Source organism: Bubalus kerabau, chromosome 12 (genome assembly GCF_029407905.1).
Source record: "Bubalus kerabau isolate K-KA32 ecotype Philippines breed swamp buffalo chromosome 12, PCC_UOA_SB_1v2, whole genome shotgun sequence".
NCBI classification, from domain to species: domain Eukaryota; kingdom Metazoa; phylum Chordata; class Mammalia; order Artiodactyla; family Bovidae; genus Bubalus; species Bubalus kerabau.
The window spans coordinates 86,046,686-86,063,258 of NC_073635.1; the positions used below are offsets into that span (position 1 = coordinate 86,046,686).

General features: G+C 43.2%; 1 long non-coding RNA gene across 1 annotated transcript; it reads right to left on the reverse strand.

Annotated features, from left to right (window-relative positions):
• Positions 1–304: 304 nt before the first annotated feature.
• Positions 305–1,575, reverse strand: LOC129624221 (uncharacterized). The gene is made up of 2 exons (XR_008700834.1): positions 1,402–1,575; positions 305–640 (listed from the first exon to the last, which is right to left on the reverse strand). It is a non-coding gene; the product is annotated as an uncharacterized LOC129624221 (long non-coding RNA).
• Positions 1,576–16,573: the final 14,998 nt, after the last annotated feature.

Consider the following 16,573-nt stretch of genomic DNA (forward strand, 5'->3'; position numbering starts at 1 on the left):
TGGCCTGGAGAATTCCATGGACTGTATAGTCCATGGGGTTGCAAAGAGTCAGACACGACTGAGCAATTTTCACCACTGTATGCTGCTGCTGCTACTGCTGCTAAGTCGCTTCAGTCGTGTCCGACTCTGTGTGACCCCATAGAGAGCAGCCCACCAGGCTCCTCCACCCATGGGATTTTCCAGGCAAGAGTACTGGAGTGGGGTGCCATCGCCTTCTCCATCACCACTGTATACCCAACCCCAAACAGAGCCCTGCACTGATGACTAGACACTCTCTGGATGTAAATTCAAGGAGTGAGTGGATATATTGCCATAATTTTGTATTTAGCCCATTATCTAGAACTTTCTTGATTGAAAGCAATTGACAGCATTTCCACCTAATCTAGTCAAACAGAATATTTGTTGAAGGCTACAACAATGTCTTGCAGAAACCCAGGAAGAGAGCACACTCGCTCTGCAGAACATCTGGAACAAGGCTATGAAATGACAGTCGAGGCTCTTCCCTGCTCCCTCTTCTCAGATCCTTTGCTTCAGGTCAACCTTTTCTCTCTCATCACATTGACATACCTCATTTCTGTGATCTGCATGGTGGAAAACAGGACACCAGTAGGTTTGAAGTTCCGCCTGTTCCCATTTCAGCCTGGAAGAGGAATTCATACATCAATACATCTCCATTCTCATTCCCACCTCCAAAACTTGCAGGAAGGCATGTCATTTGACCCAACTCTGTCAGATTCCCAACCCTAGCAGAAGAGGGGAGGGTTATAAGAGAGACAGTCCAAATATACTGTCATGAAAATTTCTCAGTGACCTTGCAAATTTAGAAAAAAATGGCAACTCTTCATCAAAGGAAGGTCATTCTCAAGGACAGAGAAGCTGAGCAGGCAAAGCCATTAGTTCCCACTCTCGTTGAGTCATGTTAATGGTGCCAGGCCATTGGGATGCCCAGTGATGAACTGTGAGATGCGACACAGCATTTGACGAGGGCCGTAAGCCTTGCAGTCAATGTCCCAGGCTTCAAATCCCAACCTGCCACCTATAACCCTAGGAGCCATTTTCTGGTCCTATCTGTGGCTCAGTTTTTCCTCTGTAGAATGAGGACCTCAAGAGGTCCACAGTGTTTAGCACATAGTAAGTGCTCAATCTGCATTAATTGTATTCTTTTTTAGTGATCCTGTATTTGAATGAGTTCATTCAGCTTCTGGAATAGCCTAATAATTCAAAGGAAGCTCTGCCATTACAAAGCACCACCAAATAGAATGGTTATAATATACTAACAAGCCAATTGCAAAGGAACACTGTCAAAGAAAAAAAAATGTTAGACACACTTCCATCTTTCCAGATACATTTACACATATTAGTGGAAATTTCTTGACAAGAAAACAGCAAAACAGCAATCACCTGGATATGTGAGTGTGGTCACATATAGGAGACAAAGGAAGAATGGTTTTCCATGGATGGGCGTGTGATGGGATCCAAGATGGCTGACACACCTCATGTTCATTCTTAGGGATTTGAGAGATCTCCTGCAGGACTTTCCTCTCGTCACCCCTCCTCACTGACCGGCTGGGTCACCCTCTGTGGACACAGAAAAATGACATCTGTGACAGCTTTTCCAGACAGAAAAGTTCAGACACTTACCTGAAGAGCCTGTTTCTCCGGTTCTCAGACTCAGTAAGCAACAGTAGCCCAGACAGAAGAGAAACATGGGGTCAGAGGAGGCAGTGGGTGAGAGCGGACTGTCCACAAAGTCGAGCTGAAGCGTGGGAGCAGACACCTTCAGGGCCAACTGTGCCCTTGCTCACACCTGGGAGACTCCCAAAGAGACACAAAGAACAGCCCTGTTGAGGGTAACACGAGCCACAGAAGTTCTGCCAACCACAACCTCCATGCGTACCGCCACCAAGAACTTGACTGTCCATCTATCCGTTGGACGCTTAGAAGCATGGCCACAGCTTGACCCTTGTTTTCCTCTAGGTCTTGAAATCCTTCAAAACAATTTCCAGCAGCCAGTATTTGCAGGCCACACAGAAGATATGTGATTTTTTCATTCAAGAATTCTTCATTAATATCATAAATGCAAGCACATACAATGTTAATATATCACATGTGTGGCTGTCCACTATTTGAGATGTTGCCACTTTCTGAAGCACAAGTCTTTCTCTTCAAGTTATAATAATCTGAAAAAATAATAAGTGGCTCTTAAATGCAATTAAAATATGATTGTCATGATAAATTTTTAAAATAATCAAAATGTCTAGCTCGGAGGTGGTAAGGTCTCCTATCACTGGACATCTTCCAGAATTTAATGTCAGAGTGTTGTTTTTTAGTCACTCAGTCATGTCTGAATCTTTGTGACCCCATGGACTGTAGCCCGCCAGGCTCCTCTGTCCATGGGATTATCCCAGCAAGTATACTGGAGTGCCTTGCCATGCCCTCCTCCAGGGGATCTTTCCAGCCCAAGGATCAAACTCCAGTCTCCTCCTTAGCAGGCAGATTCTTTAACCACTGAGCCACCAGGGAAGACCCAACGTCAGATACAGAGTGAAAATTTTTAAATATTTCACTGTGTGGCCAGGAAGACATTGTCGTGATCTTTCAAAGCCATGCAGGACCAAGGATGCCGAACTTCAGGCAAATCGATCTGGTTGTATCTGTTGGCCCCAAACTCCCGAAACCAAGGTGGCTCTTGTTGGCCCTGACTTGAGCTCGCATCAGCCACTCAACTCTCAACAGCTTACATGTAGAGACCTTCTACTTCATCTTGATGCAGCGTTAATATCCGCCCACTGCTTCTCTGGAGCATGACTTTGCTTTCACTCTCTTCCACTTGATCCTCATCTGATCCGCAGCACTTGGCAGGCGTGTGGCCAAGGAGAATTCCCGCTGAGGAAACTGGGTCTACAATTACCTTCAAAGACTCTTTAAAAACTAAGATTTTTATGACCCTCCATGTACATGAACAGTCAGGAATAAACCCATTCAATTGCTGGTGATATGAACAGACTGTGTCCAGGTACCACTCCTCATAAAGTTGCAGAGACCAAAATGAAATGTTCCCTGGGCAGAGGGGCGTGAGCAAAGTCATTCCCTGAAGAATCAGCTGTATCTGGAAACCATAAGGAAAAGCCAGGCATCAAAATCACATCTGGGGTAACTCCAGAGATTAACTCCATCACTATTGCCCTCTTTACATAGAGATAAAAATACAAAGTGTGGTCGATATTCATCTTGCCTTATAGAGTCCCAGGGAAGATGAGACACAGCTTAGTCCTTATTCTGCATCAATGTTTCTCCGTGGCTTGCTGTACTGGATTACCTCGTTCTCAAAAGCACGCACACGGCCACCAAGGACTAAAACGTTTTCCAGTTTTAACATTGCACAAACATTTATGAATATCTACCCCAAAAGTCATCATTTTAAAAATGAGGATGGCTTCTGGTTGGTCATATGAAAATAACACACTGACATTAACAGTGCTTGAAGGACCCCACATACAACAGATTATTTGAATTTACAGTAGCAACTCAATAGCTGTGTGAACAGATTTTTAATAAATTTTGTTTTCTTTTAGACTCTCCAGAGGTATGTCTGCACTACAACTTATGCTGTAAAAAAAAAAAAAAATCCCAAAGTTGTCATGATACATACCAGAGTCAGGAAGCATCTCCCACCTAGGGCTTTCCAATGTCTTTTGCTGCGTCTTATCATGTCTCTTCAGTGAACAAAACTTTATTTGATTTTCCTCATCAAATTCCTGAATGTCTACAAAAGCAGAGTGGGGTGGGGGAAGCCTTTGCATACTTCTGCCCCACAGAGCCAAGTACAAGTTTTATCTTGAGCAAAATTCCACTCTGCTTTACCTCCCCCTGCTTTCCCCAAATTTTAAACAAATGTGTGAGGTTTATCCATGAATCTCCAACTGAAAACACAAGGCATAATCATCATTTCTACGCAGCCAACTGATGAAATTGCTCTAGAGTTTATTTGTATTGCTCTTATCCTGCTTAAATAGGATTGAATATGTCAGTTCCTTCTTGCTTCCTAATCCAGAATGCTGAATAGCAGTTTCTGCTGCAGTCAAATCCATTCAGTGTAAAACTACTGACAACCAAAGAATTGTGTACAATCCAACTACTTCAGCTATTAACAAAAATTGTCCTAGCCCTATGCAGAATCCTGGACCAAGATGACGTATCTGATTGTTTACCAGGTTAACAGTTGTCCTAATGAAGACTCAGTCTGTAACATATATTTTCTGTAATGGACCCAATCTAATAGCAGAACAGGGCTGGGTGGATATAGTTACCCCCACCTACTTTGCCCCAACCTCTTTACAAAAGTCACACACATTCTGGTTAAAACACAGACTCAACTTGTGCAACTAAATATATTACCGTGTTTCTGTGATCAGCCAGCATATCACATTTTTGAGTGACCAGAAGTATTGGCAATCAAAGGATTTCATTTTTCTGGACATTTATATCCATTTCTGGTCACAGAGAAAGAATTTTTAGAAAATGCCATCCAAAAACGTATTCTTAAAGAATACCTCTGTGAAGGAGCTATTTCTACACAATCGATTCAGTTACTGAGGTTAGTTTTTGACATGTAACAACATGAAAACAATTTTGATGGTGCCTTGAAGAATATCACAAAGAAGTAATAAATTCATAAATGCACAAATCTTTTCTAATATCCTTTTCTATTATCATTTAGTAGGCATGCTTATGTTTTCTCCTAAGCAATTTGGTTTCAAAGATTTCAAAAAAAAAAAAATTTTAAGCCTCCAGAAAATACCTCCAGTGCTTTCATTTAAGATCAGCTTGGCCACTAGGGAACCGTTACTTTATATTGGCTGTTGCCAAATAGAAATTTGAATGACCTTGCTACCCATTTCACGAGAGTCCACAACAGTCAGATACACATGACTTTCCAAAGTTAGTTTATTTTGGATTATAGCTTGATTCCCCACAGATCTGGATATTTAATAAGGAATTACTACCGACTTAAATAAGTTCACAAAAGACACCAAGTAAGCAGCATGCGCTCCACGCACATGGGGAAGTGTCCGCGACGGCCGACGTTCCAATAAATGTGCGGTTCATTTTAGGCTGATTAGCAACGGTTTTCAAAAATGGCTCCATTAATCCTCACACCGCCACCCCCCACCTCAACCCAGAACCAGCAAAATCTTCAGCTTATTTAAGCTTGAAACTTGAGAAAATAATCTTGCACTCTATTGGAACCCCGAATGCAGCTGTATGTATTCCTCTGAGACTTTCACGGGGCTGGTAGACACCTCAGTAAAAGAGTTTTATTAGCATTTAATTTACTTAATTTTGAAGGGATTAGATGAAATGTTAGCATAACGGACAGCCATCCACATTCCAGCATCGCCAACCTTCTTCCAAGAAAATGACCGTGTATTTTGAGAATGACTTTCTATAGTTAGCATGTTTTGCAGCTTGAGGTTTTTCTGGAAGGGGAGGAAAAAAAAAAAGGATGAATAATTTGAGGTTTTTCAGCTAACTAGCTATACTTACGAAGAAAGCATTCATAAGCCAAAACCTCGGTGAATCACGTCAACCTGTTTCAAAGCAAATCCGTGCCTTTCATTCTCATTTCTATCTTAAAAAAAAAAAATTTCACGCAATTTATTATACAAGTTTATGTTCATTGCCACGCATCGTAGGAGTCAGGTACTAAATTAGAACGCACTGGGGACAAAAAAAAACCTTCAGGTCGTAACTGAGCATTTAAACAGTTTTTTCTGACTTCACTGGCATAGCAAGAAAAGCTTTAACCCTTGCAATAAGGGCTTTAGGGTTCAATTTTTCAGAAAACAAATCGATCAGAACCCACACAGGTGATATATCTCACGCACACAAAATAAACTTGATGAAATGCACTTTTTTACCGATTGCTTCCTATGTTCCTAGTGGTTTATGTATCAATGTATCACAGACACAGTATTTTCAGCCAGAAAATTAATTGTGAATCATGAAAGGGGAAAAAAAATATCATCCCTCCAAACAAAGAAAATTACCTGCTGGTTTCATACAAATCAGAGCTGGCGCTGGAGGCACAGGATTCTGGCGTTTCTGGGAGCATCCAGTCAAGCTGGCATCTGACGCTGGCGAGCCTATTGCCAACCTCAGCTGCACGCCAGCCCTATCACTCCTCAGGCTGGCAGCCCCGGAATAAAACAAAGACCAGATTACTGGCCTTGAAAATATCAAGACAGAGGAACTGCTGCTTAAGAGGCATTTAAATAATCTTCCTCTGTTTCTTAACAAGATTACCCCTAAAAGCCCCGGAGAAGCCAGCTCCTTCCTGCCCCGTGTTTTGTGCCCTCCTGGTTAGGAAGCTTTTTGGAGACCCATTCTCAGCGCACTTCTCCTCCAAGGCTAGTGGTTGGGCCCCACCAGCTTGGCTTGTCACTCTTAATAAGGACGTTGTCAGACAGCCGAAACCCACGCGGAGAGGCTGGGGTGTAATACACCTCTCATCCAGCCAAGAGGAGGGACTCGGGGGCTGAACACAAGTCCCTTTAATCGACCTAGTGTTTTCCTTTTATGGGAATGCACGTCTTACCTGGCAAACCCATGAAGCAAAGTGAGGGCTATTTTCCCCATTTCCAGTTGGAAATAAAATGGGACAGTCAGAGCCAGGCGGTTTTCTGGAAAGTGTTTTCTGCACTGCCCATCACTTCTCTGGCCAGGAGCTCTCCTAAAGCCTCCTCTCTGTGAAGTTGTGAATGGGATCAGTTTACACGGTGTCTCAATGGCAAGTGCATGAGAGAGTCACCCAGTGTAGTCATATTCAGCATCCAGATGGCTGGCACTTATCACTTTAGGTTGTGTTCAGTCACTGGGCTTCCCTCATAGCTCAGTTGGTAAAGAATTGCCTGCAATGCTAGAAACCCTGGGTCGAGAAGATCTGCTGGAGAAGGGATAGGCTACCCATTCCAATATTCTTGGGCTTCCCTTGTGGCTCAGCTGGTAAAGAATCTGCCTGCAATGCGGGAGATCTGGGTTCGATCCCTGGGTTGGGAAGATCCCCTGGAGAAAGGAAAGGCTACCCGCTCCAGTATTCTGGCCTGGAAAGTTCCATGGACTGTATAGTCCATGGGGTTGCAAAGAATCGGATTATAGTCCATGGGGTCGCAAAGAATTGGACACGACTGAGCAACTTTCACTTTCGCTTTCATTCGCTAAGTCATGTTCCCCTCTGCAATCCCATGGACTGCAGCAAGCCAGGCTTCCCTGCCCCTTCACCATCTCCTGGAATTTGCTCAGATTCATGTCCTTTGAGTCAATGGTGCTATCTAACCATCTTACCCTCTGCTTCTCCCTCTCCTTTTGCCTGCAGTCTTTCCCAGCTACAGGGTCTTTTCCAATGCATCATCTCCTTGTATCAGGTGGCCAAAATACTGGAGCTTCAGCCTCAGCCCTTCCAAAGAATATCCAGGGTTGATTTCCTTTAGGACTGACTGGTCTGATCTTGCAGTCCAAGGGACTCTCAATGTCAACTAAAAGGGGCTACTGGTATACCCACCACCCCATGGGGTTGGAGAACTCATCCCCCAAGCCATCTTCACAGAGGATAGAACTCCTCTGCCAAATCCTGGCAACTCTATTAAGTGATTTTAAGATTAATTAAATGCCTATCTTTTTATTTTATTTTTTAAGATTTATTTATTTTATTTTTTTGGCTGCGTGGGTCTCGTTGCTGCACATGTGCTTCCTCTGGTTGCAGCAATCGGGGGCAGCTCTCTAGTTGGGTGCAAGGGCTTCTCAATTGCCATGGCCTCTCTTGTTGCAGAGCACAGGCTCTAGGCATGCAGGCTTCAGGAGTTGTGGCACTTGGGCTTATTTGCTCCTTGGCATGTGGGATCCTCCTAGACCAGGGACTGAACCTGTGCCCCTGCATTGCAAGACGGATTCTTAACCACTGGACCACCAGGGGAGCCTGCCTGTTCTTTTAGATGCCTATCATTCTACCAACTGACCTCACAGAAAGCATTTTAAATAACAGAAGAGAATCTAGATTATGAATGGGGATAGCCATATCGCCTCACAGCTTCCTCTCCTAAACAAGAATTTTAAAGTTTCTTAACATGCTCTGTGTGCATGCGTGCTAAATCACTTGTCCATGCATATCCAACTCTTTGCGACCCCATGGACTGTTGTCTTCCAGGCTCCTCCATCCATGGGATTCTCCAAGCAAGAATACTGGAGTGGGTTGCCGTGCCCTTCTCTAAAGGGTATTCCCAGCCCAGGGATTGAACCCACATCTCTGGCATCTTCTGCATTGACAGGCAGATTCTTTACCACTAGCACCACCTGGGAAGCCCAACATGCCCTACAGAAAACCATAAAGAATTGCTTGTAGGATGATAACACATGAGAATGAAGTTCAGGTCATTTTCTACACATGTAGCCATAGTCTATAAAATCTGCTAATGACAATGGCCCCCCAAAAAAGACACGGCATACACAGTCTATAAATACAGAAACACAGATCGAGTCCACTGCAGGATACTGAATTTCTAAGTTTAATGTTAATCCTCAGTTGCTCAGAAACATTGTTTGTCTTTAATTATTATAATATTCTCATTCAATTAAAAAAATTAGGTGCTGTAATTCAGACTTCTAATTAAGCGAATTAGCTTTTGACATTTTCTTGGAAAAAGATGTTCCCAATGTGGCTTTTTCCCTTTACTTGCAATTAAACATTCCTTAGCACTATTTAAATACTTTGGTAAGAAATACGCAATTTATAGCAATATGCCAACTTTTTTCAGACACTGACGAGGCAGCTGTTAACCTCAGACATCATACATTTTAGGGAGAGGCGGAAACTTGGGTTGAATCTGAACGGCTTCTTTATAGTGATGAATGCAAACGGCAGAGCTGTACCTGTCGCAGAATCATCCTTTGATGCTTGAGTCAAGCACTGCTGGTCCTCCCAGAACTGCTGCTTTGTTTACTGAGGCGCATCTTGCCACAAGGATGTCTTCACTTGGCTTTCATGTCTCAACCAAACATTTTCTGCTGCCATGTCCCACTGATCCTGTTGCTTGAAGTTGTCAGAGGGAAAAGTTAACTCAGTCATGGAGCAAACGCTTCTTTCTCTTTTCCTGGAGCGAAGCTGAAGGAGCCCTGTGATTTGAGCCTTAACTACAGGAGAAGGATCGTCTTGGCCGTACGTATTATGTCTCATGATATCACTCTGCTTCTCATAATTGGTAGGGGACCAGTGAAGCCGGCCATCAACTGTGGAGAGATCATTAGCAATATATTCTCACTGCCTCTGTCATTCAAGTGTTTGTTTTTATGTTGCAGCTAATGAGTTTCATTCTTGGAGCTCATCAAAGGTAAGTCTTTCTACTGAAAAAAAAAAAAAAAAAAGATCTCACATACTAATAATGCTTTATTTCTCTTGTGGTAAGTACCCACTCTGACATCTCTCTAATTAAGAAGTTAGATTCTTAAAACATGTTCTGTTTGTTGCCTGGGTACAAAAGCTTCCACAGAAGGAGGATGGTTAGTGAGGTACGTTCTTGAAATAAACACCTCTGCCTCCTTGCACGAGCCTTCCATTGAAACGCCCCTTCCATTTGGGTTACTCGATTCAGTCCAGGAGCACGGAGAATTGATCTTTTATGACTCATAAAATATTTGCTCCTTCAAAAAGAGTGAAGGAAATAAAACACAAGCGATGCTGTAGATGCATATTTATGCCTATTTGAAATTAAGCCCTTTGATATGCAATACCGATCTTATCTTCAGGGAAAAGAAAAAACATTTTAAAGAACTTTTTTTTTTTTTTTTTAAAAAGGTTCCACTTCATTTCATAAAATCTGAAAAACTCTGGAATTTATCTAGTTATTCATCTTTGAAGTCACCTGCTCGGTCAAACATTCTTAGCTGTATATCCATGGTTTCAAATGTTTGCTTTTGTAATAAAACAATTCTAACCTTATGAGACTCTCAACTCTACAGATCAGATCAGCTAACTAAAAGCTTTTGCTTGAGCTTTTCAACAATGCAGTAGGAAAAAAAATATGAAAAGGAAGACAAGGACAAGAATCACATAGTATTCAGACAACTCGAATAGATATGGCAGAAAAAAACTAGACTCCTGAAGCTATCAAATAATGGTTTGCAATCTTATCCATTTTCATAAATTAAGCAGGCTGAAACTGGTCAGTGATTAGCCAGCAAACCTGAGTGACAAAAAAAGAGACTGATGAAAAGTAAAAACCGTCAACTCGATTTTATCTGGAGGCAGATTTTCCAAGCTGTGGGTTAGCAATGTTATCCGATCTTTTGTCCACCAATGGGCTTTTGTATTGGTCTGAAATCCCAGGCCACCTGGGGCTACCAGGAAACCTCTGGCCTGTCCCCACTGGGCCATGCTGGCTAGTTACACCAACTGAAAACCATCCCCTCGGGACAGTTGCTGCAGTGAAAAAAAAAATCAAGGAGAAATTACTTCTCCCAATTCATCACCGAGGCTGTGATTCCACACATTTTGGTGTACGACACTTCTCTTTTTAAAATGTGTATCGTTCGCACATTTTGTATCAGGCACTTTGCCAAAGGCATATGTATGTATTATCTCATTTAATCCTCCCTGCAACACTATGAGGAAGAAACTACTATAACTTTTATTTTAGAGGCAAAGACAATAATTTCAAACAGATTAAAGTCACACAAATAGTGGGTGGGAGATAGAGGGCTTGAATTCATTTGTCTTACTGCAAAGTACGTTTGAAGAAGACATCGGCAACTTGGGCCCATTCAGAATTTCCTGGTCCTTCCTTCTAGTACCTCCCACTTTTCTCAGAGAAACTCTCTTCTGCCATCGATTTGGTAGAATCAACGGTCCCAGAATGGGAGAATCAATGGCTCATGGCCCAGGCTGGACTAGTTGGGTTCCCCTGGGCATTTGCTGCTGCTGCTGCTGCTGCTAAGTCACTTCAGTTGTGTCCAACTCTCTGTGACCCCATAGACAGCAGCCCACCAGGCTCCCCCATCCCTGGGATTCTCCAGGCAAAAACACTGAAGTAGGTTGCCATTTCCTTCTCCAATACATGAAAGTGAAAAGTGAAAGTGAAGTCACTCAGTCCTGTCTGACTCTTCGTGACCCCATGGACTGTAGCCTACCAGGCTCCTCTGTCCATGGGATGTTCCAGGCAAGAGGACTGGAGTGGGTTGCCATTGCCTTCTCCACTGAGTATTTAGACAAGCAGCCTAAAAATCTCCTGAGTCCTGAGTTCTTCCTTTGTAAGATGAAAATCACCATCCTTGCCCGGTATCCCTGTTGAAAGATTCCACGAGAACACCTGTGTCTGTCGGTTAGCCATCTGACAGGTCTCACTGGGCTGAAATCAAGGTATTGGCAGGACTGAGTTCCTTCCTGGAAGGCCTGGGGAAGAATCTGTTTTCTTGCCTTTCCAGAGTGTAGCAGTTGCCCACTTGCTTTGGTTGAAGGTCTGCTTCCATCTTCAAGCCAGCATGGCCAGCCGGCTCTTCCCAGTGTATTAACCTGCCTCTGTCCCATATCTCCCTCCTCTGCACTGAAGAGCCCTTGTGATTAGGGCAGATCCGCCTGGATAACGCAGGATAACCCCTCCATCTCCAGGTCAGCTGATTAACATCCTTAAGCCCATCTGCAGTCTTAATTCTCCTTTGCTGTGTAACCCTAAATATTCACACATCGGCAGAGTATAGCACGAACATCTTTTAGGAGCTGTTACTCTGTCTACCACCTTAATGAAAAGTGGAAAGCACAAGCAAGCCAGTACATATTCCAAGAAGTACGTTTATGAACGCCAGATTATTTATTTAAAGGTTATCAGTATGTGAGAAGTCTGCCTATTTCACACACGCATGCGTGCTCACCCTTAAGAAGTTTGACGCTGGAAATAAAGGGCTTCCCAGGTACCACCACTGGTGAAGAACCCACCTGCCAATGCAGGAGGCCTAAGAGATGGCGGTTTGGTCTCTGGGTCGGGAAGATCCCCTGGAGGAGGAAATGGCACCCACTCCAGTATTCTTGCCTGGAGAATCCCCATGGACAGAGGAGCCTGGCAGGCTACAGTCCACGGGGTCGCAAATAGTCAGACAGAACTGAGGGACTTAGCACACACTCACACACTAACTAAATTTTACATTATAGAAAGATACCCGTGCAAATTTCTATCATGACTTAACTGGCATTATATTTCTATTTTGAAAGACTATTTTTTTCTGTGTGCATGTATTAAAACGTGCCTTTTATTTGGCTGGTTTGTTCATCACTTTGGTCTAATCCACTTTCCTGCCTTTAAGAAATCTTAGCAGAATTATAGTTATCATATTTCACCATCCCCTAAAACACACTTTGAAATCAATGAAGTGCCTAATAAGTAGCTGAAACAGAAATGTTTCCTTAAAATAGCTTCACAGTTTGCCTGTGTATTGATAAGAAGTGCTCAGGAAATTAATTAACAGAATATTTTCTTAATTAACTCACAAACTGTAGGTTGCAATATAAAATACAGTCAGTTCCATGCAGTCCTCAGAACTCTTTGCAGAACTGGAAAGTGGTGGATGAGAGGAATGTGTGAGGAAAGTAACATGTATATACTACTAAACACAAAACAGATGAACAGCACATCTGCACAACACATCTGCTGTGCTCAGCACAGGGAACTAACCTAATATCTCGCAATAACCTATAAATGGAAAAGATTTTGAAAAAAGAATACATATACATATTTGGGGGGCTTCTCAGGCGGCTCAGTGGTAATCAGCCAAAGCAGGAAAATCGGGTTCAATCCATGGGTCAGGAAGATCCCCTGGAGAAGGGAATGGCTACCCACTCCAGTATTGTGGCCTGGAGAATTCCATGGCCAGAGGAGCCTGGCAGACTACAGTCCATGGGGTCACAAAAGAATCAGACATGACTTAGGGACTAAATGGCAACAAGATATATTATATTTAGTAAATAAATTGCATGAATAAATCAGAGGAGTGAAGAATCTGGAAGAATAACGTCTCAGGTGACCCAGAGAACGTGACTCTTATGGGGAAGCATCTGGGTAAAACTTTGAGTGGAAAATAGCAGTTAATGGTATCTTGCCCAGGTCAGGTTTGACTGGACCATGAGAAACAAGAAAGACAAATACGTAAATTGGGAGCGTGTTTTTAGAGATGACACAGTCACGAAATGGAAATTTGATTCAACGTTCGTGTTAGTGCATCTTACCCCACCCCCGGGTGGCGCGCTGCATGGCACACCGCTGTTACCAAGGTCTCCAGCTGGTGCTCCTGAGAACAGGTGACCAACACAGCTGATGCTCCTGCCAGGGTCTGAGACCTGTCGTTTTCATCAACAATAGTCACTGCAACATCAAAGTGTTCCATCAGGGACTCATGTGTGCAGAGAGCAACCATCCCATCTTACGGGTCTATTTCTTGCCTTCACTGCATTTTGAGGGGGCAGCAAGGCTTTCACTCGGGCTTCCTAGGTGGTGCTGGTGGTAAAGAAGCCACCTGCTAATGCAGGGGACTTAAGAGACTGTAGGTTCAATCCCGGGGTTGGGAAGATCCCCCAGAGGAGGGCATGGCAACCCAGTCCAGTATTCTTGCCTGGAGAATTCCACGGACAGAGCAGCCTGGCGAGCTACAGCTCCATAGAGTTACGAAGAGTCAGACACGACTGAAGCGACTTACCACGGCATGGCAAGACTTTCATTCAGGCTTTCTCATGCCACGCTACCCACTCTCAGACTACGTATGTCCTGGAGAAATGGCGTTGGTCGAGCCCTTGGGTCGCCAGGAATCTGTAGATCCTTTCAAAGGCCTCTCCTGGCCACAGCAGAGTTGTCTCCAGTCTCTCTGAGACAGTTCTCAGGCCTTTTCTCTCACTGCCTCCACATTTTCTGCTCCTTTCCCCTTTCTGCTTTGCTCTATTTCTACATGAAGTACATTGTTACTGGTTGTTCAGCAGCTAAGTCTTGTCTTTGTGACCCCATGAATTGCAGCACACCAGGCCCCTCTGTCCTCCACTATCTCCTGGCATTTGCTCACATTCATGAAGTACATGCCAGTCTTTTATTCCCATTTGAAATACATTTCCTATATTCCTGACACCATATTATGTGCAATATGGTGGAGGTGATGGAATTCCAGTTGAGCTATTTCAAATCCTGAAAGATGATGCTGTGAAAGTGCTACACTCAATATGCCAGCAAATTTGGAAAACTCAGCAGTGGCCACAGGACTGGAAAAGGTCAGTTTTCATTCCAATCCCAAAGAAAGGCAATGCCAAAGAATGCTCAAACTACTGCACAATCGCACTCATCTCACATGCTAGTAAAGTAATGATCAAAATTCTCCAAGCCAGGCTTCAGCAACATGTGAACCATGAACTTCCTGACATTCAAGGTGGTTTTAGAAAAGGCAGAGGAACCAGAGATTAAATTGCCAACATCCGCTGGATCATGGAAAAAGCAAGAGAGTTCCAGAAAAGCATCTATTTCTGCTTTATTGACTATGCCAAAGCCTTTGACTGTTTGGATCACAATAAACTGTGGAAAATTCTGAAAGAGATGGGAATACCAGACCACCTGACCTGCCTCTTGAGAAATGTGTATGCAGGTCAGGAAGCAACAGTTAGAACTGGACATGGAACAACAGACTGGTTCCAAATAGGAAAAGGAGTTCATCAAGACTGTATATTGTCACCCTGTTTATTTAACTTATATGCAGAGTACATCATGAGAAACGCTGGACTGGAAGAAACACAAGCTGGAATCAAGACTGCCGGGAGAAATATCAATAACCTCAGATATGCAGATGACACCACCCTTATGGCAGAAAGTGAAGAGGAATTCAAAAGCCTCTTGATGAAAGTGAAAGTGGAGAGTGAAAAAGTTGGCTTAAAGCTCAACATTCAGAAAACGAAGATCATGGCATCCGGTCCCATCACTTTATGGGAAATAGATGGGGAAACAGTGGAAACAGTGTCAAACTTTGTTTTTCTGTGCTCCAAAATCACTGCAGATGGTGACTGCAGCCATGAAATTAAAAGATGCTTACTCCTTGCAAGGAAAGTTATGACCAACCTAGATAGCATATTCAAAGCAGAGATTACTTTGCCAACAAAGTTTCGTCTAGTCAAGGCTATGGTTTTTCCTGTGGTCATGTATGGATGTGAGAGTTGGACTGTGAAGAAGGCTGAGCGCTGAAGAATAGATGCTTTTGAACTGTGGTGTTGGAGAAGACTCTTGAGAGTCCCTTGGACTGCAAGGAGATCCAACCAGTCCATTCTGAAGATCAGCCCTGGGACTTCTTTGGAAGGAATGATACTAAAGCTGAAACTCCAGTACTTTGGCCACCTGATGCGAAGAGTTGACTCATTGGAAAAGACTCTGATGCTGGGACGGATTGGGGGCAGGAGGAGAAGGGGACGACAGAGGATGAGATGGCTGGATGGCATCACTGACTCGATGGACGTGAGTCTGGGTGAACTCCGGGAGTTGGTGATGGACAGGGAGGCCTGGCGTGCTGTGATTCATGGGGTCACAAAGAGTCGGACATGACTGAGCAACGGAACTGATCTGATCTGATGATGGACCACCTAGTCATCTACGTGCCTCCTGCTTGGACTGAAGGGACAAATGTATCAGAAAGCATTCTCTAAAGAATCTGAACCACTAGGGCATGGATTGACAGATAGGTAGATGGAGAGATAGATACATGGATATATAGACAGAGACTGAGCTTAAGGAATTGGCTCATGTAATTGTAGGGCTAATCAGTCCAAAGCCTGCAGGGAAGGCAGCAGGCTGGAGACCCAGAGAAGAGCTGATGTTGCAACTCGAGTCTGAAGACAGGCTGAAGGCCAAATTCGCTCCTCCTGGTGGAATCTCAGTCTTTTCTCCTAGAATCTTCACCTGATTAGATGAGGCCCATCCGTATCATGGAGAAGAACCTGTTTTACTCAAAGCCCGCTGATTTAAATGTTAATCTCATAAACTTCAGAAGCTCTACCAAGGTCCAGTTGGTATAGTTTTGCTCTTGATTATCACATTCCGTAAGTCTTTTTTTTTTTTTGTCCATTTAAAAATTTTACTAAAACAGCTTTTTTTTTTAAGAATTGAAATTAATTTACAGTTAATTTACAATGTTGTGTTAGATGTACAGCAAAGCAGTTCAGTTATACGTACATATATATCTATTCTTTTTCATATTATTTTCCTTGTAGGTTGTTACAAAATATTGAATAACGTTCCCTTTGCTATACAGTAGGTCTTTGCTGGTTATCTATTTTATATATAGTAGGGTGTGTATGTTAATCCCAAACTCCTAACTGATCCCACCATAAAACTTACTGCTTTTTGTTCTTTTGCTTCCAGCTTATGCAAATTCTTAATTGTGCAAGGTTGAAGAGACCAGTATGGAAAAGTCTTAACTGGATACAATGCTACTCCAAGCATTATTTTTAGACTCTCCCATTAAGGCGCTATGCTAGGATGCCAAATTGCCCAATGAAAACTGGAAGGAAAACAGC